Raw genomic sequence first — 25,568 nt, forward strand, 5'->3', positions numbered from 1 at the left:
AAAATAACTACGGAAGCTGGTCAGATGTCTCAGCCAGTAAAGATGCCAGTAAAGGTGCCAGTAAAGGTACCTGAGTTCAAAACCCAGGACCCATGTGACAGAAAGAAAGAACAGTCCACTGCAATTTGTCCCCTGACCTTCATATGGGAGCAATGACACATAGGCACACACACACACAGAGAGGGGGGGCTGGGAGAAGGGAGAGAGAGAGAGGGAGGGAGGGAGGGAGAGAGAGAGAGAGAGAGAGAGAGAGAGAGAGAGAGAGAGAGTAGCAGGTGCTGAATGCTTCTGGAGATGCCATGGTAATAGCAAATGGAAATACCTCACAAAAGGCATTTGAAAAGGAAATAATCTAGCTAATCTATAAATCATTTTCCTCAACAGAAGAAACACACATGTTTTTTTAAAATATTATTTCCCATGTGCTGATCTGAAAACCCCAAAGAGCACTGTGTGTGGAAAACAGAGAAGAGATGGGAACTAGCCTGCAAGGTGTTAAGGGCACAGTAGACAAAGCAGGAAAGTTGCCTAGGGAGAGGTTAGGAGAAGCAGAGGCCACATCCTGTCACATGGGCCTGAGGTCTGTGGGTCCTGTGAGGTCTGTGGGTCCTGTTTCATTTGGGTGGAAAACGGTTGTCACATCTTGAACAGGAAAGGGATGGGATCTGAGGTGTCTTTGACAACAGAGTTTGGAACGTAGGAGTGCTTGAGAGGAGTGCGAGGGAGGCAGACTGGAAGCTGGGACACTGAGGAAGGAGCTGCACAGAGTTCAGGCCTAAGAGGCTGAGAGCAGTGGTGTGATTGTCCATGTTGGATTGTTTCCGTCTGGGGGTTGGTTCTATGGTGACCTCCTGTGGGCCAGGTTGTGAGGATGAAGGGAGAGGACAGACATCACCCAGGGATTCCTTTGTGCAGATGGAGTGCTGTTGCTGAGCTGGGGGCAGAAGAGATTTAGAGTGAGATCAGGAGCTGGGCCTTAGATATATAAACTGTGGCAGGATTCCAAGGTCCATTGGATATTCAATTGGGCATCTCTGAAGATGTCAAAGACTGGAGTTAGAACCTAAACTTTTTTTTACTTTCCACTGAAATTCACTCAACTTATTGGGAATAAATGAATTTCTGCCTTCAAGGAGGAAACTATTGGTGTCCCTTTGAGGAAAACTGTAGGGAAGATCAGTATTTAGTCTTCCGTGTTCTAGAAGTTCAAGCCACAGGTTTTGATGATGAATAGTAGAGTCAGCCCATGAATATACATGTTAAATGACATACTGGAGCAGAAGTTCTATTTTTTGAATTCTGAATTTCTTGATTTCTCTGATTTAAAATTGTGTTTAATTCCCTCATCTTGGTGAAATAATGAGAAAAAATACAGGTTGTGGGAAAAGACTTTATCTATACTAAATTAACAAAAGTGAATGTCACTAGGAGACCAGAAGTTTAAAGATTTTTCTAAAAACATTACAAGATAATACTGAAAGAAAAGATGTCTTTATTTATTAAAAATCTAGATACAACACTATGAATGTCCTTGTTTAATGTATGACTTTCCTGGTTGCATAATTAGTCTTTTAAGTATAGGATCATTTCCTCTGCAAGTTACATATAAAGGAAACACCATTAGAATAACAGCTGATTTCTCAATAATCAGCCTAAAAATTACATCCCATAAACCAACCCTAAAGAAAATACTTTGACTTCTTACTTTCCTACTTGTATCTCTTTTATTTCTTTCTCTTGTCATATTGCTCTAGCTAAGACTTCAAGTGCTGTATTGTATAAATGAGGTGAGAGTGGGAACATGTTTCTCATTCCTGATTTTAGAAGATATGATTTTGCCTTTTCACATTTAGAATAAAATTGGGTAGAGTTTTTTGTTTTTTTGTTTTTTGTTTTTTGTTTTGTATGTACGTACAGCCTTTATTATGGTGACATATTTTCCTTCCTTTCCTGGTTTCTTCAGTTTTATCAGGAATCGATGTTGAACTTTGTTGAAGGTCTTTCCTGCATCTATTGAGAAGATCCTGTGATTTCTGGTCTGAACCCCATTTATGCACTGTAATACCTTTCTTGAACTGTGTATTTAGAGCCAACATCACAATTCTGGGATAAAACAATTTAGTTGGCCATGGTATGTGATTTTCTTAAGATACTCTTGAATACAATTTTTAAGAAATTAATTGAGAAAATGACTTTGTAATTCTTTCCATAGTCTATCCGCTATGCTTATTTCTCTCATCACCCTGAAATAATGCTTTTTGTATTTTCTTTAGACTTGACTTCTGTGATATAATATTTTTAGGCTGTTTATGTTGTGAAGAGTTTCTCTTTCACCTTCAACTATGTAGATAGTTGAAGTAGATAGTTTTACTGAGTATAATAGTGTAAGTTGGCCATCATGATTTTAGGATTTCTAATGCATTGCTCCAGGCTCTTCTGACTTTCAAAGTTTCCATTGAGAAATCTGCTGTTATTCTGATGGGCTCTGTTTTATGTGTGACTTGTGTTTTCTTTCTTGCACTTTCAATACACTTTCCTTTTTATGTATACTTAATATTTGAAATATGATGTGTCATGGGAATTTTCTTTTCTGGCCTTGTATATTTGGTGTTCATGTGTTTCTTGAATCTGTATGGGTGTGTCTTTCCTTAGTAGGGAGAAGTTTTCTTCTATGATGTTGTTTGTTGAAGATTGGCCTATGCCATTGACTTTGTATTCTTCTTCCTCAGCTATGCCTATAATCCAAAGGTTTGGTTTTCTCATGGTGTGCCACCTTTTTTGTGTCTTCCTTTCTTATATTTGTAAAAACTTTTATTATTCCTTGCTTATTTGGTCTAAATCCTTTACTTTAACACCTCATAGTCCATTTTTAATCTTCTGCCTGATTCATTCTACTTGTAAGGCTTTCTGTTGGATTTTCTAGTTGAGTTATTAGGTTTTTCAATTCCATCCTTATTTCAGATTGATTCTCTTCAGTGTTTCTATCTCCTTATTGAATTCCATTCTCATATCAGATTGTCTTCATCATATTTCCATTAGCCTTATGCTTGTCTTTTCTTGGGTATCACTTGGGCATTTATTCTTCTTAGGCTTTTTTTCTTTAATTTCATTGATCTGTTTCTTTGTGTTTTTTTAAACTCCTTGAATTTTTTGACAAAGTTTATGATTGTTCTTTTAAATTCTCTGTCCTATAGTTCATCTGGGTAATGCTATTAGCAAATATTTCTACAGGACTGGTAGGGTTTGGAGGGAAGATACTTAATCTTCCTTATTGCTGGCACTCTTGCAATGAGATATGAGCATGTGAACTTCCTTTGTTAGTTCTGAATTTGTTATGAACAAATCAGGTTGAGAAAAAAGAAAATGTGTAGGAAAAGGTTGGGTCTGGATGTTGGAATAGTTGTTCCTATGTTCATCGAGAATGCTAGACTACAATTTCCTTTTTACATTGTGTCCCTATCCATTTTGTATCTAGACAATATTAGCCTCATAGAATAGGTTTTATAGAGTTACCTATCTTTGTATTTCAAATGAAAGTTTGAGAAGTATTGATATTAGGTCTTCTTCAGTGGCTGGGTAGAATTCAGCAGTTAACTTTTTGATGGTAGATTATTCATTACAGCTTTGATTCCTTGATTGTTATGAATCTGTTTAAGGTGTTTATACCTTCTTAATTTAATTTTGGTAGTGTGTATATGTCCCATAATTTATGCATTTCTTCTAGGTTTAGGGAACTACGTTTTCAAAAATACTTCTTCATGGTTCTTTGAACTTCATTGGAATCTGTTGTAACATTTATTCCTCATCTCTAGTTTTATTAATTTGGTCTTTTCTTTCTTTTTTGACTTGTTTATCTAGATGTTTGTCAATCTTGTCAAAAACAAAGTTTTTGTTTCATTTATTATTTTATTAGGTTTTTTTTTTTTTGTCTGTGCTTCACTCATTTCTACTTAGTCTTTATTATTCCTTGCTGCCAACTCTCCTGGGGTTCGGATTGCTCTTTCTTTAGGTTATTTATTTAAGATTGGTCTGATCTTTAAATATAAGTGTTCATAGCAATGAACTTTCCTCTTAATATTGCCTTGGATATCCTAAAGATTCTAGTATAGCATATAGTTTCTCTCACTACTAAATTTTGTTTTTAGTCTACTCTGGTCTGGTGACATATAAGAAATTCTTTTGATTTTTTTTTATATTTGTTGAGACTTGCTTGTGTCCAAGAATATGACCTATTTTAGGAAACCTTCCTTGGGCTATTAAGAGAAATGTATAATCTGTATAATTTGAATGGAACAATCTGTGGTATATTCATCCTGCCCCTTAGCATCAGAAGTTTACTGGGTAGCTATGTTGGATATGATAGGTTTATTTCTGTTTTTTTTCTTGTAGTTGTTGTTGTTGTTCAACTATAGCTCTCATATGATTTATCCTCTCCTGTACTCCCATGATTGAAGCTGTCTTTCTTCTTCCTCTGGGAACAGTTTTCCTTTAAATCTCTTCTGCAGTGCTGACTTAGTGATTATGGGCTGCTTTAGTTTTCTTGAAATGACCTCATTTCTTCGCCAATTTTAAAAAGTTAGCTTTTCTGGACACAGATCTCTTGGTGATTACTTCCACTGCTCAGAATATATCCAGTCATAGCTTTCTAGACTTTTAGACTTGTTGGTGAGAGATCAGATGTTATTCTGATATATTTTTTACTTATAGGTGAGTTGGCACTTTCCCTTACAGGTTTTAATATCCTATCTTTGTCCTGTGTTTCTGGTGTTTCGACTGTAATGTATCAGGAGAGCTCCTTCTCTAGTCGTGTCTATTTAGGAGTCTAAATGCCTCTAGTATTTGTGTGTCTTTCTCTAGATTTGGAATTAATTTCCTACTATTACATTATTGAATAGATTCTCTCTGCCTTTATCTTGTGTATCAGCTCCTTCTTCTTTGGATTTGGATTCAGATCTTTGGATTCGGTCTCTTGATTATATTCCAGGTTACTTGGAAGGTGTAGTCATAGCAGTTCCTTCTACTCTGTTTTTTAATTGATTCTTGCAATTATTCATCTGTAACACTAGTATTTGGGTTTCCTGAAGTTTTTTTCCTGAAGTTTGCTGGCTTCTTTCTCCAGGTCTGTCTTGATGCCTCTGATCACTCTTATCATTTGAAATCTTAGTGTGGCATTTTACCCATTTCAGTACCTTTGAATTCAGCCATTGAGTTGGGATGTTTCAAGGAGTCATGCTGCCTTGCTTCCAACTTCCCTCCTTGCCCCTCCCAGGGAACCACAAACTGCTTCCTCTTTCCACAGCATTGCCTTTCTGTCTTGCACATGTTTTAGTGTTTTAGTCATTGCTTTTGTGAATTTCCTAAGTCCTTCCTCTCCTTCCTTCATGTCCATTCCAAATAGACATGAACCCCAAATAGACAAGACTGGAGAGTGACAGTCTCATCCTGACCCAGTCTTTACCAGTTCCCAAGGAGAAACTTCTATTGTGAAACATGCACTCAACACTCACATCTCTTTTTGAAGATTTAGGTAATCCCTAATTTAAATATGCTTTAATCCCCCTAGTAACTGGAGCTTTAATAGATTCTGGAAACTTCCCTGTATGGGAATGAATCATGTTTATAGTTTATTTTCACTTAGTTAAAATGTGGAGCTACAATTATCCCTCCAAACAGCCTTTTAATTATTCAGATGTCACGGCAGCCCAGCATGGATACAATTGACCTTTACATTTCTCTTGAGTCAGCAATGTTCTTCAGCCTCTAAGTGTCCTAAAAAACAAACCACAAGCTCTGTCTCAAAGAGAGAAAAGAAAAAACAGCTAAAGCTATTTGCCCCACAGCACTTAAGCAGCACTGCTTTGTGCCCATCAGTTAGGAGCAACTGTTTGAGTTACTGCTGGTTGAGTGTCCCTGTGGACATTCAAAGTGTGGAAGGACAGCTCATTGTGAAACATTAACAACAGCACCCAATTCTGATCTAATTCTTCACAGATTCCAAAGGAGGAAAGACAGACATTTGGAAACAAGAAAACTCTTACCTGATTTGGCCTAGGTCTCCCCCCTAAGAGATCTCAGACAAACCAGGAAGTCTCCCTCTTCTGACCTGTAGCCCAGAATGCTTTCCAGATCCCCAGGCAGGTTCCCCAAGTGGCAAAAACCCTTCAGGTCAGAAACTATCTTTTTGAGCTTAATATTTCAAAACCACAACACATACCTAGAGTCTAGGGCTTAATACATATTGAGTTTGAGATATATAATCTGCTTGATGGCTCTAGATTTGAAGTAGTGGGGTTTTTTGTTAAATTTGTGTATTTTTTATTTAAATTCTTTAAGTACTACTCATATTTACATAGCCATCCCCCCATTCTCTTACCCTCCTATTCTGCCACGTTCCCCACCAACCCCCCCCAACCCTTCCCCCAACTTTTCCCCAGGGATAGTGAGGCACTCCACAGAGGATCTTCAAAGTCCTTCATATCATTTGGGGGAGCGCCTAGGCCCTCCTTGCTGTATCTGGACTGCAATAGTATCCCTCCATTGGGAATGGGCTCCCAAAGTCCATTTGTGCTCTAGGGATAAACACTGGCTCCACTGTTAGAGGTCCCATAGACTGCCTTGGCCTCCTAGCTGACACACACATTCAGAGGGCTTGGTTCAGTCCAATGCTGTTTTGCCAGCTTTATGACTAGGGTCTCCATGCTCTCAGTAGGTCAGGTCAACTGTTTCTGCGGGTTTCTCCAGCACAGTCTTGGCTCCTTTGCTCCTCCCTCCTCCCTCTACACAACTGGATTCCAGGAGTATGGTTCAGTGCTTAGCTGTGGGTGCCTGTTTCTGCTTGGAACAGCTACTGGATGAAGGCTCTAGGAATGGTAACCAAGGTAGACATCAATCTCATTATAGGGGAAGGGCATCAAAGGCAGCCTCTCCTCCACTGCCTGGATTCTTAGTTGGAGTCATCCCTCTGGATCCCCTAACATTTCCCCTGTGCCAGACCTCTCTACAAACCTGTACTGTCTCCCTCTATCAAGGCATTTCCTTTCTTGCCCTCCTCTATTCCTCCCCTGTCTCAGTCCTCTTGTTCTCCACCCTCCCCTTCTTCCCTTCCCACCTCCTTCCTCTCCCCACCCCTGTGCTCCCACTTTGCTCAGGAGTTCTTGTCCCTCTCCCCTTCTTCAAGGGACTATGCAATCTTCTCAGGATCTTCCTTGTTTCCTAGCTTCTCTGGCAGTGTGGATTGTAGACTGGTAATCCTTTGCTCTATGTCTAAAAATGATATATGAGTGAATACATACCATGTTTATCTTTTTGTGACTAGGTTACCTCACTCAAAATGGTTTCTTCTGTTTGCCTGAGAATTTCAAGATTCCATTGGGTTTTTTGTTTTTTTTTTTTTTGTTGTTGTTGTTGTTTTGTTTTGTTTCGTTTTTTTTGGCTGAGTAGTACTCCATTGTGTAAATGGTTCACATTTTCTCTATCCATTCTTCGGTTGAGGGACATCTAGGTTGCTTCCAGGTTCTGGCTATTCCAAATAATGCTATGAACATAGTTGAACATATGTTCTTATTGTATGAATGTGCGTTCTTTGGGTATATGCCCAAGAGAGGAATTGCTGGATCTTGAGGTAAACTGATTCCCATTTTCCTAAGAAACTGCCATACTGATTTCCAAAGTGGTTGTACAAGTTTGCACTCCCACCAGCAATGGAGGAGTGTTCCTCTTTCTCCACATCCTCTCCAGCATAGACTGTCATTGGTGTTACTGATTTTAGCCATTCTGACTGGAGTAAGATGGCATCTCAGAGTAGTTTTGAGTTGCATTTCCCTGATAGCTAAGGATGTTGAGCACTTTCTCAAGTGTCTTTCAGCCATTTTAGTTAGATCCCTCTGTTGAGAATTCTCTATTTAGTTCTGCACTCCACTTTTTAATTGCATTGTTTGGTGTTTTGGTGGCTAGAATCTTGAGTTTATCGTATATTATGGTGATCAGCCCTCTGTCAGATGTAGGGTTGGTGAATATCTTTTCCCATTCTGTGGGCTGGAGTTTTGTCTTGCTGACTGTGTCCTTTGCCTTACAGAAGCTTCTCAGTTTCAGGAGGTCCCATTTATTAATTGTTGATCTCAGTGTTTGTGCTACTGGTGTTCAGAAAGCAGTCTCCTGTACCAATTCGTTCAAGGGTACCACCTACCTTCTCTTCTAGGAGGTTCAGTGTGGCTGAATTTATGTTGAGGTCTCTGATCCATTTAGACTTAAGTTTTGTGCATGGCGATAGATACGGATCAATCTGCAATCTTCTACATGTCTGAATCCAGTTATGACAACACCATTTGTTGAAGATGCTTTCTTTTTTCCATTGTCTAACTTTAGCTTCTTTGTCAAAAATCAATGTTTGTAGGTGTGTGGTTAATTCAGTGTTTTCAGTTCGATTCCATTGGTCTACCTGTCTATATTTGTGCCAATACGAAGCTGTTTTCAGGACTATGGCTCTATAATACAGCTTGAAGTCAGGGATGGTGATGCATCTAGAAGTTCCTTTATTGTACAGGGTTGTTTTGGCTATCCTGGGTTTTTTGTTTTTCCATATGAAGTTGAGTACTGTTCTTTAAAGGTCTGTGAATAATTGTGTTGGGATTTTGATGGGAATTGCATTGAATATGTAGATTGCTTTTGGCAAGATTGCCATTTTTACTATGTTGATCCAACCTATCCACTAGCATGGGAGACCTTTCCATTTTCTGGTATCTTCTTTAATTTCTTTCTTTAAAGACTCAACGTTCTTACTATACAGGTCTTACACATTTTTGATTAGCATTACCCCAAGGTATTTTATGTTGTTAGTTGCTATTGTAAAGGGTGATATTTCTCCAACTTCTTTCTCAGCACAGTTATCATCATACAGCAAACCAACAGCCAACGTCAAACTAAATGGAGAGAAACTCAAAGCAATTCCTCTAAAATCAGGAACAAGACAAGGCTGTCCACTCTCTCCATACCTCTTCAATATTGTCCTTGAAGTTCTAGCTAGAGCAATAAGACAACAAAAGGAGATCAAGGGGATACAAATTGTTTGCAGATGATATGATAGTTTATATATAAGTGACCTGAAAAACTCTACCAGGGAACTCCTACAGCTGATAAACACCTTCAGCAAAGTGACAGGATACAAGATTAACTCAAAAAAATCAGTAGCCCTACTACATACAGTTGAAGTAGTATTTTAAGAACCCAAATTCCATAGCCTGGTCTACAAGAGCTAGTTCCAGGACAGCCTCCAAGCCTGGAGAGAAACCCTGTCTGGAAAAAAAAAAGAAACAAATTGCCAATAAATTAACTGTGTGTGTGTGTGTGTGTGTGTGTGTGTGTGTGTGTGTGTGTGTGTGTGTGTGTGTTATCCTAGTGATCAAATTCAGGACTTGACACATGCTAGTCAAGCACTGTATAACTGAGCCTTATCCTCACCTTTTGTAAATGCATTCCTGCATCCAGGTTCTTAGAATGAATTAAAGTGAGGCAGAGTCCCATATAAGAACCACAAGTGACATCCCCTGGATGTCTGCCCACCTTTTTATTCTGGATTAGTCTGGGAAGAATATAGAAGACACAGAGAGTCAAGCAGATTTCTGCACAAGTCTCAGTTCTGTGTTGATGAGCTGCTGTCTGGGGGTGAGTAATCTCTGTGATTCCTAACTTGTAGAAATGGAGGCCATGCATCTTAAGTCCATTGGAGGAATTAAATGAGAGAGTTTTTTAAGAAATGGTTTATCTCTGTCAGTTCAGGAAGGCATTTCTGAACCATGGCTTATGAGTACCTCTCAGGTCTGCATCTCCTGCAGAGTAGATCTGGTGAGAGCAAAAGCAAACCACAGTTTGTCTACCATCCACTCAACACCATGACCTCAGTTTTATACAGCACTCTTACTGAAATCACAGCTTAGTCCTGTGTGCAGTTGCTGGCTCAGCAGAACCAGCTTGGCAGGGGGGAGGGACAGCAGGAATGTATTGTCTTAACCCAGTCAGAAATCACTGTTTTTATAGCCTGCAAAGCTTCTAGATCTTTCTTGGCCTTTCATGCTCTGTAACTTGGGGCATTCCTTAGCTTGTGGCAGCATCACTTGTTTCTGCACCTCTTTGCACAAAGCCTTTTTCTGTGGACAGAGGTTCTGTTCTGCCTGGTCCCTCTTTTTTAGCTCAGTTGGTAGAGCATGAGACTCTTAATCTCAGGGTTGTGGATTCATGTCCCATGTTGGGTGCCATTCGCAGGTGGAAGTTTCTGTACTGCCTGGCCCCACTGCTGTTTAGTCCCAAATAAACACACAGAGGCTTGTATTAATTATAAACTGTTTGGCCAATGGCTCAGGCTTCTTATTGGCTAGCTTGCTCTTAATTATTAACACATTTATGTATTGCCACAAGGCTGTGACTTATCCATAATGTTATGGCATGTTATTCTTTCAGCAGCTACATGGCATCTCTCTCAAGACTCACTCTCCATGTTCCTCTTCCCAGAATTTTCCTAGTCTGGTCATCCCACCTATACTTCCTGCCTGGCTCCATCCTGCCTGTCCATTGGCCAAAACAGCTTTATTCATCAACCAATAAGAGAAACATATATTCACAGCATACAAGACATCCCCCATCATTTTTCCTTCTATAATCTCTACCTGTCTTCATGTAGCCTCTCCTCTCCTCTCTGTGTCTAAATGTCCTTTGACCTGTAAGGACACAGGTTAGACTGGACCAAAATAGACTCCTCTGAACTTGATTGTGCCTCCCGAGCCTTTCTATCTGGTAAGATCATCACATTAATTGCTGCTTTTCTCCTTGCTGTGCAAAAATATCTGATAAAAGCAACTAAAAGGAAAGGTTCCTTTTGGCGTACACTTTCAAAGTGCAGTCCATCATAGTGGAAAAGTCACAGCCTGAGGCAGATGTTCACACTGCACTCATAGTGAGAAAGCAGGGAGATGAACATGGATGCTCAGCTGCTTTCTCCTTATTTAGTCAAGGATTCCAGCCCAAAGAATGGAACCAATCACATTCAGGGTGAGTCTTAATGCAAAGGAAAATCTTTCTACATATACCTTTCCAGGCACAGCCTTCTCCTAGATGATTTTTGGTTTTGATGAGAGTATTGTGTCATTAGCCAGGATAGCCAGTTCCCTGTAACAGAATCTTTTCCATGTCTGCAATTGTCAGGCTAGGAGCATCTTTTTCTCAGAGCCTCCCCACCCCCATGGCTCTGAGGCCTGTAGAGCAGAGCCACAACAATGAGGGGAGGACAAGGGCCTCAGCCTGCCATCAGTGACTGGGCTCTTAAATGTTCAACATAGTCGTGCTCTCATGTTCTGCCTTCATCAGCTTCTCATAAATTTTTACAGGGGATGTCCACATGCATGACAGTGAGAAAATCACCAATGCTGCTCCTTCCAAGAAGATTTGGGTGTAACTTAAGATAGTTACAGGTCACCCTACTCTAGTGTGGCCCAAATCTGGTCTATGAGAAGTGTGTTTTCAGCCATCCTCTTCACAGGAATAGCCCACTGGCCTCTTTGACTTCAGCCCTTTTGTAAGGATTCTAAGTAGAATACTGAAAAGCTATATAAAAATGTGTGGACATGTATGTATATGACTAGATATGTAGGTAGAGATGGATTTTAAGCACTCCTTTTACATATCTTACAAAGTCAGATACCTCTTGTTCCATTGTTTTTTCTCCTGTTCCTTTAGAACTTGAGTCAAAATTGAAAGTTCCTTTTTAGTATTCTGTCGTAGTTTCCTTCTTGATAGAAAAGAGATTGAGAGCAAGATGCAAGATGGGTCTAAATAGAATGAACTTGGTTTGTCTCAGCAAATTAAGTGACAAGAGGCCACCTAAAGGGCTGTGTCCTGTTTTTCCTCCAAGATATTTGCCAAGCAATGACATTGATTGATCTTATGGCCAAGGACAATTTGGTGAGTAGGGGCTGTGTAAAGTGAAAGAAAGACACACTGGAGGAGAGACACAAGTGTGGGGAATTGATGCGGGTCCTAGCCCTATCCCGTGTAAGTGAGGTCCTAGTGACTTAGACAAGTCACTTATAAAGGTCAAATAAGCCAATATACAAAAAAGGTCTTTAAGAATACACATGCTCAGGATTGACAGTGCTGCTGCTTGGTAAGAGGCAAAGCAGTTTGTTGACAATTGACTTTTCTCGCCTAAAAAAATTAAATCTCAGTTTCACCCCCTCTGTTTTTTGTTACACTCTGGGTGTGATCCTGCTTACTGTGAGAGCCTCCTAGCTTCCCTCCTGCTGTTTCCCACAGTTCATCCCATAAGAAGTGGTTGGGACTAGATTCTCCCAAGGCCTGTCCTTCCATGTCACCATAGACAGATGCTGCAGATAATAAGCAGAAAATGTGGACATAATAGTTATCATGCCTCCCACTCCTGCCTGAGACTCGTCTGCAGCTCAAATAGAGCAGTTAAAGATTAGATAGACATTGCTGTTTTACTTTTGCAGAATAATCGTATTAGGGGGAGTTTTCTCCTAGGCCCATGACCTATCTAGGCTCAGGTTCTTGGCCACTTTATTAGTGTCAGATATGAGCTACATCTTATGGAATGGGCCTTAAATCCAAGCAAAAAGTGATTGGTTACTTGTCTTAGTTACTTCCTAGTGCTGTAGTAAGACACCATGACTAAGACAACTTACTTTAAAATGTGTTTAATTTGGGGCTCATGGTTGCAGAGGGTTAGAATCTATGACCATTACTGCAGGAAGCATGGCAGTAGACAGCAGGCAAGCATAGCACTGGAGTAGTGTCTGGCTACTTACATCTTAATCCACAAGCATGAGGCAAAGACATATACTCAGGAATGGGCTATTTGAAACCTCAAAGCCCATCCCCAATGACACACCTCCTCCAATATTTTTTGCCACCAAGAAAAACCTCTAATACCAAGAATAGATTGTATCTTGCTGAGTCATTGGCTAAAGGGGTCCCATTGAATGCCCCAAACATCATAGGCTACTCAATCATTCCCAAGCAGTTCCACCATGTGGGAACCACACACTCAAATACATGAGCCTATGGGGGACATTCTCATTCAAATCACCACATTGTTCACATCCCTGCCATCATTGCACCAGTATGTCTTATAGACAGGTCACTATTGTAGGTCCCAGAGTTTGTAGTGGTGTGATATTGATGATTACTTTCTCTTCTTGTATCATGCAGTATACCTTCCAGCAACATGAATACTAGTCAGTAGGGCAAAGCTTCTAGTTAGGTACCAGCTCTGCTTCTCCATGTTCAATGATATAAGGAAATATTGTCTCCAGCTACAGGGCTGGAGCCATCAGCTTCTAGCCAGCAATCAATAGCAGTAGCTTGTGATGTGTATGAAACAATTAATTAAAAAATAAAAAAAACATTAGATAGATAAGTTGTTCGTGGCAGATCCTATCTGCAATCCCAGCACTATGGAAGCTGGGGCAGAATTGCTATGAGTTTGAGGCCATCCAAGCAGATCTTGTCTCAACACAACAAAAGAAAAATCAAATAAGAAATCTGGTAGAGAGGTATGTAAATATATAAAATTAAGTGTGAAAAAAAGCTATTAAGTGAAGATGAGGTTTGTTTATGTCATCACTCTAGTAACTCCAGAAACCCCCATAGATGCCATATTTACTGTTACAGTTGTAAGCTTTTTTTTTTTTTACTTTCTCCCTTCTCTTTCTTCCCTCAAATCCTTCACAAGTCCCCTCCTTCCATGCCCCCCTCTTCAGATTGAAAACTTCTTTTCCTGTAATCATTGATTTTCCTGCATATATATATATATATATATATATATATATATATATATATATATGCTTATTTGTCTGCAGTCCAAGGCAGTCTGGCTTTCAGCCTGTTCTATATTCATTGAGCTGAATGAGATGGTTTTGTCTCTGGTATTAACACAATGCCTGACCACATGATTACATGCTGGCAAAACACTTTCATCAGTTTATGAGTTTCGTTGTCTTCACCTTTTTCTAGAGAGTTCTCCTTGCCTGCCTATCCCCTGTTGCTGATGTTACTGGGAGTTCAAAGCTGGGAAACACACACACACACACACACACACACACACACACACACACACACACACACACACACATCCTTTCCAATGATTCCAGGCAATAGTCCTGAATGTGGATGGAGGTCCCTGTTCCCTGAAAGCCCATGTCACTAGCTCTGATTATAATCTTAAAACATGAATACAGAACTTTTTATTAGAAACGTTTTTATTCTTTGGAGATTTTATACATCCATACAATGAAATATGACCATATATACCTCCCATCTCCCCCTCCAACTTCCCCCGTAACTCACTCCTAACTTTGTCTTCTTTTTTTTTTAATCACATATAAACCAAGAAGCCCGATCAGTGCTGCCCATGTGTGGGATTATCTGCTGGAAGATGGGAAATTATCACAGAAACCCCCTCAAAGAAGAGTGTTATCCCTCCCCAGCATCTGTCAGTACTACCAGTAGCTCATCTGTAAGGGGTGGAACGTATAGATCATATCTCCTATCTATACTAGAGTTTTGACAGGTTGACTTTTCTTAGTCCTTGTGCAGGTAACCACAAATGGTGGGAGTTCATGAATGCAATAGTCGTGTTTACCATTGAAACCAAAAAAAAAAAAAAAAAAAAAAAAAACAGAGCTCGTCATGTATTCAGCACCATACCTAAGCATCCCAAAGCAACTCCAGCCATGGACATCCAGATCCAAACTCTACATTGAAGCCCTGTTGGCTGTTCACATTCTCTATGCCAGTACTAAGACCTCACAGAGAGCCTTGTAGTTCTCTCTCCTCTCACTCCTATCCTCTCTTCTACCTCACTCTCTTATTCTCTCATCCTCAACTCTTCTGTTCTCTCCCTTCTTTCTGTCGTCTGCCTCCTGCTTCCCACACTAATAATCAAACATCAAGTCCAATTGATCATATCATCTGTCTCTCATACCCACCTTTTCTCCCGTCTCCATCACTTAGACTCTACTCTCGTTTCCACTGCCACTTACGTAGACAATAGGAGCAGTTCACACTAGTCTCACTCCAGAGAAGGGAATGCAGGTTCCTATTTATTCCACTCTTTTTGCTTCATTCATAGAAATCTTCCTAAAACACAGTTCTAAATAACAATTTTTCCTTAAAACAATCCAAACCTACTCACCTAACTTGAAAAAGTCCTTTATATTCTTCACCTTTCTTACCTCTTCATCCTCATCCCTGACTCTTCCCAGGCGATGTCTACACTGGCACCATAATAAACTATCAGTTTCCAGAACCAGCCAGGTTGTCTTCCCAGCTTTTGAATGAAATGTACCTTCTTCTAGAAATGTTCACCTCACCATGAGACCCAGCTAACTTCTGCACAGACCTGGAGTCCCAGGTGGCTTTCGCTGCTTCCAGAACAGCTACTGAACCCCCAAGTCCAGCTCAGATCCTCTCCCCTCTTCCCTTCTGGCTGCCCTCACAGCACCATATTGCTTTCTTGTCTGCATCCTGCATCTTCCCTGCATTGGCTCCTCCTCTGCCTCCAGACAGCACCCTGTCTGTATTTTCTTCCTCTATATCCCCAAACTGCATCCTGCCTTCATTTCCTGTGTCACCACACTGCACCCTTCCTATATCCTTGTCTCTACCCCCAAACCCCACCCTCTGAAGACAGGCTCAGCGTCCCCCTTCTTCATCAGCACCTGTGATGTGGAACACTGTCTGCCACAAAGGAAGACTGCCAGTAAAGTTTGCTGAATATGCAAATTAAATGTGAACAGATACATAATAAATTACTTGGAAGAAATGCTGCCTGTCATATTTTTAAAATTGCCTCGGTCAAAGTGTCCCCCAAAAAATCAATTTACTAAGACATTAGGAAGGTATTAGATTACAGTCTTGCATGTCTTTTTGAGCAAGTGTGTCTGGCCTTTCAAACTGTGTCCCTAAATTATATAATGGCTCCTGCTTCTGCTGATCCTAACCCTGCCTACAGTTATGCAGCTGAAATTGGGGGTTGTGGGTCCATCAGTCCCCTGTCAGGTTCTGTGGTATACATGCTTACAGGATACATTTCCTTCCAGGCCAATGGAGCCTTCCACCTGGCATTTTATTGGTCCAATTATCTGCTGTGTTTTGAGACTGGGAATGAAGCAGCCAAGAAGCTAGATTCAATGTCTAGTATCCTTGGCAGACAAAATGTTTCTCTAATTCTGTCCAAATTAATCCTCACAGACCAATAAATCAATACACAGGGAGAATGTGTGATGATTTGGGCCATCTGGAAAATTTGAAGCCTTGGTGGCCATAAAGGGAGAGCTAAGACACCTGGCTGCATATTTTCCAGGCACAGCCAGATGCCAACTCAAGGTAACATGGGCATGTCCATATTACCAACTACCAAACCTGCACACCATGACCCTGGCTTGCAGGAAACCAGCTAGAGCTATCTTCCTACCCAAGCTTCAGTAATCATAGACTGAATCCAGGCTCTGTTTTCACCTCTGGGCTACCAAATAGTTGAAGGGGAAAAAGGAAAGGTGCTGGGAGACAGCCCAGTCAGCACTTCTGCAGGAAAAAAGCCACACAGCATGAGGACCACAGAAAGCTGGGCACACTGATACAAGCTTGCAATCCCAGTGCAGTAGAGGTGGAGATGGGCAGATTTCTGAGATTCACCAGCCAGACAATCTAGCCTAATAGGTGAGCCCCACATCCCCAAGGCTGGCCTCTTGCCTGCATGTGTACATGCACACATGAGCACACACAGGAAATGGATAAAAAGGAAGCTCATCAGGATAACAGTGCATACAGCCACACAACCAGTAGAGCTTTTTGTTATTTGTCTGTCTGTCTGTCTGTTTGTTTTGGGACTTTTCTTGAAAAAATGACAGAGCCAGATTTTTGTGTGTGTTTGGGGATTATTTGAATGGAGTTTTGGTTTCTTTTCATCTTTCCTTTTTAAAATAGTATGATTTATCCTTTGAGAGTTTCATACATTTATTCAATGATTACTGATCATCTCCATCCACCACGAATGCCTCCTTCCATCTCCCCCCCAATGCCCCACTCCATCTCTAGCCTAATTTCATGTACTTTTTATTAATAACCCAGGTCCAACTGGTGCTGCCCATGTGTCCATGGTATATAGACATCCACTGACTCAGAGGAGAATGGCTCTGTCCTCCTGTAGGAGTGGAGCCTGAGGGACCCTTACCCAATTTATTCGAGAATTGTGACTGTCTCAATCTTACGAAGTTCTTGTGCAGATAACCATACCCTCTGTGAGTTGCTGCCTGCAACATCCCTGCCATGTTTGGAAGTTGTTACTTCATAGTCTCCTCCCTGTCCTGTGGCTGTTAAATCAATTCTTCTCCAAAGTTCCCAGAATCTTGGTTGGTGGAGGTTGAAATAAAAGACCCATACCAAGCTAAGCACTCATACTGTAATGAGGTGAGTCTCTTCATTAGCTGCCTCCTATTGCAAAAAAGAGGGGTCTTTTATCAAAGTTAAGAGTAACATAAATATACATGCATAAATACACACATAAGTCTACAGGTATAAATACACACATAAGTCTACAGGTATAAATACACACATAAGTCTACAGGTATAAATACACATAAACACACGTATTTAGAGGATCGTCTGATGGTATAATCATTTAGCAAAACAACCGTAGGTTTCCCCAGTCACAAGCTTTTGAGCAGGTTTACAGTACCAGGAATGAAATCCCTCCTATGCAGCAGGCCTCGAATCCAATCAGAAAGCAAGTGGCTATTCCCATGGCCATCATGCCACTACTGCACCAATGAGCACATCTTGCCAGTGGGTCAGTATTGTAGCATGCATGGTCCAGCTCTGGGTAAGACCACCGATGTCTTTTCTCCTCCATCAGCATAATTAGCAACTCCTGGCACTGTGCCAGCAGGGAGAGAATTTCCTGATCAATTCAAGATTGATTTAAATATTTCCTGCTTCCAAGTGGTATCTCCAGCAATAGAGACCTACAATCTAGTTATGGTGGGCAGCCAAGAGCAACAGCAATAGTCTGTGTTTGGGAGGGTGCTTCTGGGACCTTCTTGACCAATAACTCATAGGGAGGTATCCTGTGCCTAGCAATGAGATTTTCATTGAATAGTTCATGTCTTCTGGGAGCACCATTGTCTACCTATACAGGGTGTGTGTGTGTGTGTGTGTGTGTGTGTGTGTGTGTGTGTGTGTGTGTGTGTTTACACTAGTGACTTTCCATATTCACCATGTATCTTTAGTTTGACTAGCTTGCTCCCTGCTTTCCCTCTCTCCAAATCCCCCCATCTCCATTTAAACCTTTAACTCAAGTATATCCCCAATCTCTTTTCATGTCCCCTGCACTCTACTGTCCCCTCTAATTGAAAGTTCCCCTTGGGTTGGAAGATCATAGGTTTTTTACATAACTTTTTCATGCACCCTTCTGCAACACCTCATTTCCTATTCTCCAGCTCCTCCGTCTTTCCACTCCCAGATTTCTCCCTCTTCATTCTCATTTTACCTGTATTTTGCTCTCCTCCCTCACTCATTGGCCTGCTCCTGGCTTCCACGTGTACTCCAGTTTAAATGTACAAAACAAAGGAGTTAAAACATGATCTATGTATGAGAAATAGCATTGCATATTTTTCTTCCTGAACCTGGGTGACCTAAGTCAATATGATATTTTTTCCAGTTCCATCCATTTTCCTGCAAATTGAACTATTTCATTTTCCTTTAGAGCTGAGTGCTACTCCATTGTGTGTATGTACCACATTTTCTCTATCCACTCATAAGTTAATGGACATGTGGGCTGATTCAGGCTGCAGTGATCATGAATGTGCAAGTGTCACTGTGGTAGAGTATAAAGTCTTCTAGGCCTATGCCCAAGATAAATGTAGCTGAATCATATGGTAGCTCTGTTCTCAAGTTTGAAGGACCCCAAACTGATTTTCTTTATAGACGTATTAATTTGCACCTCGGCAACAGCGAGTAAGGACTTCCCTTCCCTGATGCTCTCCAACATTTGTTGCCAGATTTCTTGATGATGGCCATTCTGATTGTAGTTCGATGGAATGTTAATGTGATTGTAATCTGCATTTCTTTGACAGCTAAGGATGTTGATCAGTTTTTAAACTGTTTCCAGGTCATTTACCTTTCTTCTTTGGAGAACTTTTGCTCAGTTCCATGCTTCATTTTTAACTGGGTTGTTTGTCTTCTTTATGTCTATTTTTCAAAGTATTTTGCATATTCTAGACACAAGTCCCTGTCTGACAGATAGGTAGTATGGATTCTGTTCCTGTCTGTGAGTTTCCTCTTCACCTAGTTGGCAGCTTCCTTTACTATAAAGAAGTTTTTAATTTCATGAGATCCCATTTTGTCAGTTGTTGGTCTGACTTCTTGCACCATGAGAATCCTATTCCGAATGTAGGTGCCTTGGAGCTGTGGGGATGGCTCAGCGGTTCAGAACTCTTGTTACTCTTCCAGAGGACCCAGGTTCTGTTCACCCACATAATGACTCACAACCACCCAAAATTGCACTTCCAGGAATCTGACACCCTCTTCTGGCTTCTGTGAGCACTTCACACATGTGGTGCATAGACATACAGAAAGACAAAACACCCATGCACATTTTTTAAAATCTGTAAAAAAAGAAAGTATGCTGTTGTGCATACAAGTTGAAACACATCCCCCACGTTCTCCTCTGGCAGTTCCAGAGTATCGGGTCTTACATGAGTTCTTGATGTGTTGGAGTTGAGTTTGGTCATGGTGAGAGGTAAGAGCCAGCTTCATTTTTCTCCAGGTAAAAATCCAGGTCTCCCAATGCCATGTGTTAAAGTCATTGTCTTTCCTCCAAATTTATGGTATATTTTTTATCAAAACTTAAGTAGCTACAGTTGCTTAGACTTACATCTGAGCCTTCGACTCTATTCCAGTGACATATGTGTTTGTTTTTATGCCAGTGTCCTGCAGTTTTTAATACTATGACTTGGTTAATTCTTCAAATTTCAAAAAGAATAGGAAAAGATATTCTACAAAAGGTAGCACCTAAAATAATCTCTAGTTACTATAATCCTAAACAAGTGGTCCCTCTAGTGGCCATTTTCTTATGGGAAGAAGAAGACTGATGAGAAGCTGGCTTCTCCCTGGACCTTGAGAAGAAGCTGGCTTCTCCCTAGACATTGAGGAGAAGATGGCTTCTCCCTCAACATTGAGGAAAAGATGGCTTCTCCCTGGACATGGGAAGGTAACTTCTCTGATCACAGCTTCACACTCCAGTCCAAGCTCATCATTTCACTTGGTGCTCACAAATACCCACATTGGATGACTGTTTATTCCCCTTTATGGTGCTAAGGACACACAGAAAGTCATTTACTTGTTCAGGGTTACACTACTTACTGTAAAGTTTCACCTGAGGTTAGTAGAACTCTAACCTCACCTGACTTCAGAACTGCTCCTCTCAGCCACCATCCCTGAAATAAAGCAGTGTCTCTGTGGTATTAACTTTAAAGGCCCAGGCCAACCACAGAAGTTACAATTTGCTGGTTACCAGAATAGTTCCTTTATCAGAGCTCTTCTCCTGTTGGAGTTATTTTAAATGTTATATTAAAAACAACAAAAAAGAAAATCAAAAATGCTAGAAGAAAGGCCAAACGCTACTGAGAAATGCTAGTACACTAGATAGTAACTCTTATTATGGTCTTTGTCCATTCTGCATGCATAATTATATGTATTCATAAAGGCTATTTTAATAACTAGTTGCTATTGAAAAGCTAAGTACTTTCAAATGATTTGTCTTCTCAAAAGCATTCAAAGATTTATTTTCATTTCCACCTCCACATTCTGGGTCCCAATTTAAGCATTTTCCAAGCTGCACTCCAAAAACTGTGAACACGCACATGCCCCACATATATGCATGTGTGGATGCAAGCATGAGAAAACAATACACACACGCATGCATACACACACACACACACACACACACACACACACACACACACACACACAGCACACATCTGTCTTCTTGCAAACCATCAACATAGGATACCTATACAGAAGGAATTCAGAGGCATGAAACTGTTCCAGGGCTAAGGAAATGGCTCAGTCAGTAGAATGCCTTTGTGGCAAGCAAGAGAACCTGAGTTAAGGTCCTCAGAACAATGGGAAAAGCTGGGTGCCACATCACATGACTGTATTCCCAGTGCTGGGGAGGCAGAGGCAGGAGGAGCCTTGGGGCTCTCTGGCCAACCAGCCTAGTAAACAAGGAAGAAACACTATCCCCCAAAAGTAGGATTGAAAGCAACTGAGGAAGACACTGCATATCAATCAGCCTCTGCCCTCCACATGTACACACATGTGTGCATAAGGCCTACACACAATACACAACATCAAATAAAGGGACTGACACACTATGAGTTCAGTGAAGATGACATTATTGTGGAACATAATTGAAACAATTAAGCCTTCTCTAAAAAAAATTTACCACCAAAATAAAAATAGTTGGGAAACTCTGAAAAGTCCAAGAAAAGATTATAGGATAAATTCCTCCCAATATCATCCTATAAAAGTCCTTCTGCTGGCACACCGATCTGCAGGCATCTTGCCTGCAGCCTGCACCCTGAAGCCCTGGGGAATGTTACACAACTTGGTGTTTCTGACGCTGTTCATAAACATGGTTTTAATTGCTACTTAACAGCCCATTCTGCCATAATTTTCTTAACCTTGCTCTTAGGTTTTGAATAATTAGGTGGAAAACAAAGATTTAAATGGAAAGCAGTGTCTAGAAGAGCAATAGGTATTTACCAGAAACTAAAACACCAAACAACATATAACATAGATATTTGAACTCTGGAGTTATAAAAACAAAATTTGTTGCACTGTTTTTTTTTGATGATATAAAAATTCAATGAGAATACTTACTTTTAACATAATATTTAAGTTATTTTGAGACTATCATATGTCCATACAATGTTTTTGGATCATATCTACCTCCCTTCTTCCCCATAACACATCAGCCCCTCCCAAATTTGTGTACTGTTTTTAACCCACTGGTTCTAGGTCATGCTGCTCATATACTGATTAATATGAGGCCATCCACTGGAGCATGGCCTATCACTACGGACCACACCCTTAAAGAATACTGATTCTCAAACTCCCAGAATCCATCAGCTCTTCACTGTTCCTCCATTGGGAGCTAGGATGGCAAGGCTCTGCCTCTGTCATGCTGGAATGCTGAGTGGCTTGATCTTCTGAGTCAACTACAGTTGCCATGAGGTCATGAGTGAAGCAGCCCTTTCATGTCCAGAAGACATTGTTTCACTCCAGTCCTCCCCAACTTCTGTCTCTTACAATCTTTCTGCCCCCTCTTTCAAGATAGTGCCTACCCTGTTATGTAGGCCTGTTATGTAGATTTCCCATTTGTGACTGACATCCATGAACATACGTTGACATTCTCATTTAGTAATCAGAACAATTCACCCAAATTTCTATTGTATCTACTTTTTGAGAATAAGGAAAACGACATCGGGAGAGGTGGAAGGTCTTGGCAGACAGTCACACATGGAATAAGGAGTTGATCCCAGGCCTGTCTGAAGGGAATGCTGTTTTCCTATTTACTATATATGTATATCCCAAGTTAGCTTTTGAATGTGTTCTGTTGATACCAATAGAAGGCTATCATTAAAATGGAAACAAATTACAAACAATAATTCATTTCTAGTGTGTCTTACTAGCTTTTTTAATTGTTGTGAGAAGAGACCATGACCAAGACAACTTACAGAAGAGCTTATTTGGAGCTCACAGTTTCAGAGGGCTAGAGTCCATGACCATCATGGCAGGGAGCATGGCAGCGGCAGGCAGACAGGCACTAAAGCAGCTGAGAGCTCACATCTTGATCCTTAAGCATAAGTCAGAGAGAGGTAACTGGGAATGAGATGGCTTTTTTGAAACCTCAAAGTGCCCCTGCCCCGTGACATGCCTCCTCCAAGACCACACCTCGTAAGTCTCTCACTAACTGGGAACCATTAATATGAGCCAATGGGGGCTATTCTTCAAATCACTACTTGGTATAAGCAGATTCACTTGTCTACTAAAGCCCCAGAACAGCCAAGGAAATCATCAGTAAATAAAATCCTTTGGTCTTGTCTAAAATGTTTAAAATTCAAATATGTTGGAGGTTTTCCTCAACTTCATTAAATATGGGGTAGGGAGCTGTGCTAATTGTAGCCACTGCAGTAAAGTCTGGGTTCTGAGACTGAGTGGAAATTGATGGCGCTAAAAGTATTCTGTAATTAAGTGAAAACTGTGCTCTGCAGCTTAATTAGTCTGCTGTGACTTAGTTTAAGTGGAAACAGTAAATCCTGCTGAATCTCATTAAATGGGAGCCCAGCAGCCCCAACTCACTGAAGTTCTGGTTCCTATGGAGGTAGAGTTTACATATGTACTCCTCTAGTGAGGAACACAGGGAAGGTGACCCACGAGTACATGATATGAAATCCCTCTATCTTCCATTCAGATTAAACAGTACTTCAGATCACAGGGACTCTCCATAGGGATGTGTGGCTGACTTCCTAAGGATGTGAAGACACTGACCTCTCAAATGCTGGATGGGGTGATGGGAGTCAACAAACCATTGTAAGATTCCCTTGGCAGGCTCTTCTTTTCCATTGCAGACTGACTGAACCTGCATCTTTGGAAAGCTGTTAGAAAACATATTTTCTCCAGACTTCTCAGAGTTTAATCATCATAAGGCTTAAAGGGACTTAAAAGAAAGGAAATTTTTTGTTTTAATTTATTGAACAGTTATAAAAGCAAACCTTAACACAGAAAATTCTGGAAATACGAAGTTTGAAGCAAGAAACCCTCTACTCCATTGCCCTCTCTGCCCTTGGTGACATGCTACTGTACATCCCCATGTTACCAGGGCTGCTGTTGTTTGAGATTCTTGATGGTTTCTACTAGGAACACACATTAAAAAGAAATTTTTCTCTTCATCCCCCACCTTAGCCTGTATACCTGATGGCCATTACTTTTGCTTCCAGCATCTCAGGCATATTGTCAGCCCACCTGCTGTTTCAATGAGGGAAGACCTCTGCCAGGCAGAACCCATTTCTGTGGTGGGAATGAATGTTCCAAACTGACAGAGAAGACATGAAGACCTCCTGCTTATTCAGTAACTTGGAGTAATCACATTTGCTGACCCTTATTCCTTAAATGTTTGGGTCCAAAATAAATAGGGTTGTGATGGCCATTCAGGCAACTTTAAGGAAGTGCTCTCTTGCTGGGTTGGTACCACCCAGGCTGCCAGCAGGGTGAAAGGGAGATTACCCTCAGCCAGGTTGTCACCAGACTCAAGGTTCTAGAGCTGTTTGAGATGAGCAAGTGAAGGGGCCACAGAACACTTTCAACTGCTTCTTCTCTTTTGTCTAAAGAGAACAAATGATTCCCAAGCACCTGGAAAGTGATGTAGCTGGAACACAAAGTCTGGATGGCCAATACAGTGCTGGCCACTAGGGTCTTCCCACATCTAACAGCCCTGGGGCCCAAAGTGATCCCCAGAAGTCACACGTTTCCCAGACAGTGGGAATCAGGGTTCCATCCGGGACATTCCCCCTCCCTTACTCATGATTCTGAGGTGAAATGACTGTGCCAGGAAACTGCCAGAAGGTACACACCAGTATCCTACAAGTCAGACCCCACAGCCCCTCCATCTTTCTCTATCCCTGAGAAGCACCACCCTTGCTTAAATAGTTCCTAAGTCCCTTGAGAGACTCACCCCTTTCTCCTTGATCTGGCCACCTAAAGAACTCTCTTCAGACTTAATGACTCTAAAGCCAGCCAGGGGCAGCCCTTGCAGAGAGCTCTGCCTTGGGCACCCACACTGCCTTTCATGAAGTAAGAGAGTAGACGACGGGGCTTCCCTGACAGTATGTGCATAGGAGAGTTAAAAGGGAAACAATATATATTGACATACATTCACCCTGCTACAGAAAAGATAAAGGTGCATAGCCAAGCACCCTTCTTTAGCACCAGGAGGCAAACCTTGACACAAGCAGATAGTCCTAGGTTTGTAAGCCAAGCAGAATTGAAATCCTGTGACTCCCTCATTGGGGCAATAACTCAGGCTCCCTTTCCTCCTGGCATGGTACTTAGCATATGATAAAGTCAATTCTCCCATTTGTGCCCAGGGCCACCCAAGTCCCTGTCCAGCCAGCCCAAGAATGCTGCTCCAATTCTTTGTATTCTAGGAGCAATTCAGATCTGGGCCTCCCTTCTTAAAATATGTCTGCTAACACATTTGAAACTGTCTTTAAGTACAGAGGTACCCAATGAAGGATAGCTCAATTTAATATATTTTAACTGCACAATGGTAGACAAGTGGCCATTCACTATAAATTGAACTTTGAATTTCGGCCTTTACCTGGACCACCGTCCATACGCAGTAGGGTTCCCTTACCATACTGGGCAGCACTCTGGAGTCAAGCACATAACCGCCAGAGTTAATGCCCGGTTCTCTGCAGTGGGCTGTGGCATTAAGGTAC

The 25,568-nt window shown here is 41.1% G+C and overlaps 1 protein-coding gene across 6 annotated transcripts in view; it reads left to right on the plus strand.

Annotated features, from left to right (window-relative positions):
* Pex5l (peroxisomal biogenesis factor 5 like) overlaps nucleotides 1-25,568 on the plus strand; it is a 225,496-nt gene that overhangs the window by 185,204 nt on the left and 14,724 nt on the right. The window lies entirely within an intron of this gene.

The sequence above is a fragment of the Cricetulus griseus genome, assembly GCF_003668045.3.
Source record: "Cricetulus griseus strain 17A/GY chromosome 1 unlocalized genomic scaffold, alternate assembly CriGri-PICRH-1.0 chr1_0, whole genome shotgun sequence".
Lineage (NCBI taxonomy): Eukaryota > Metazoa > Chordata > Mammalia > Rodentia > Cricetidae > Cricetulus > Cricetulus griseus.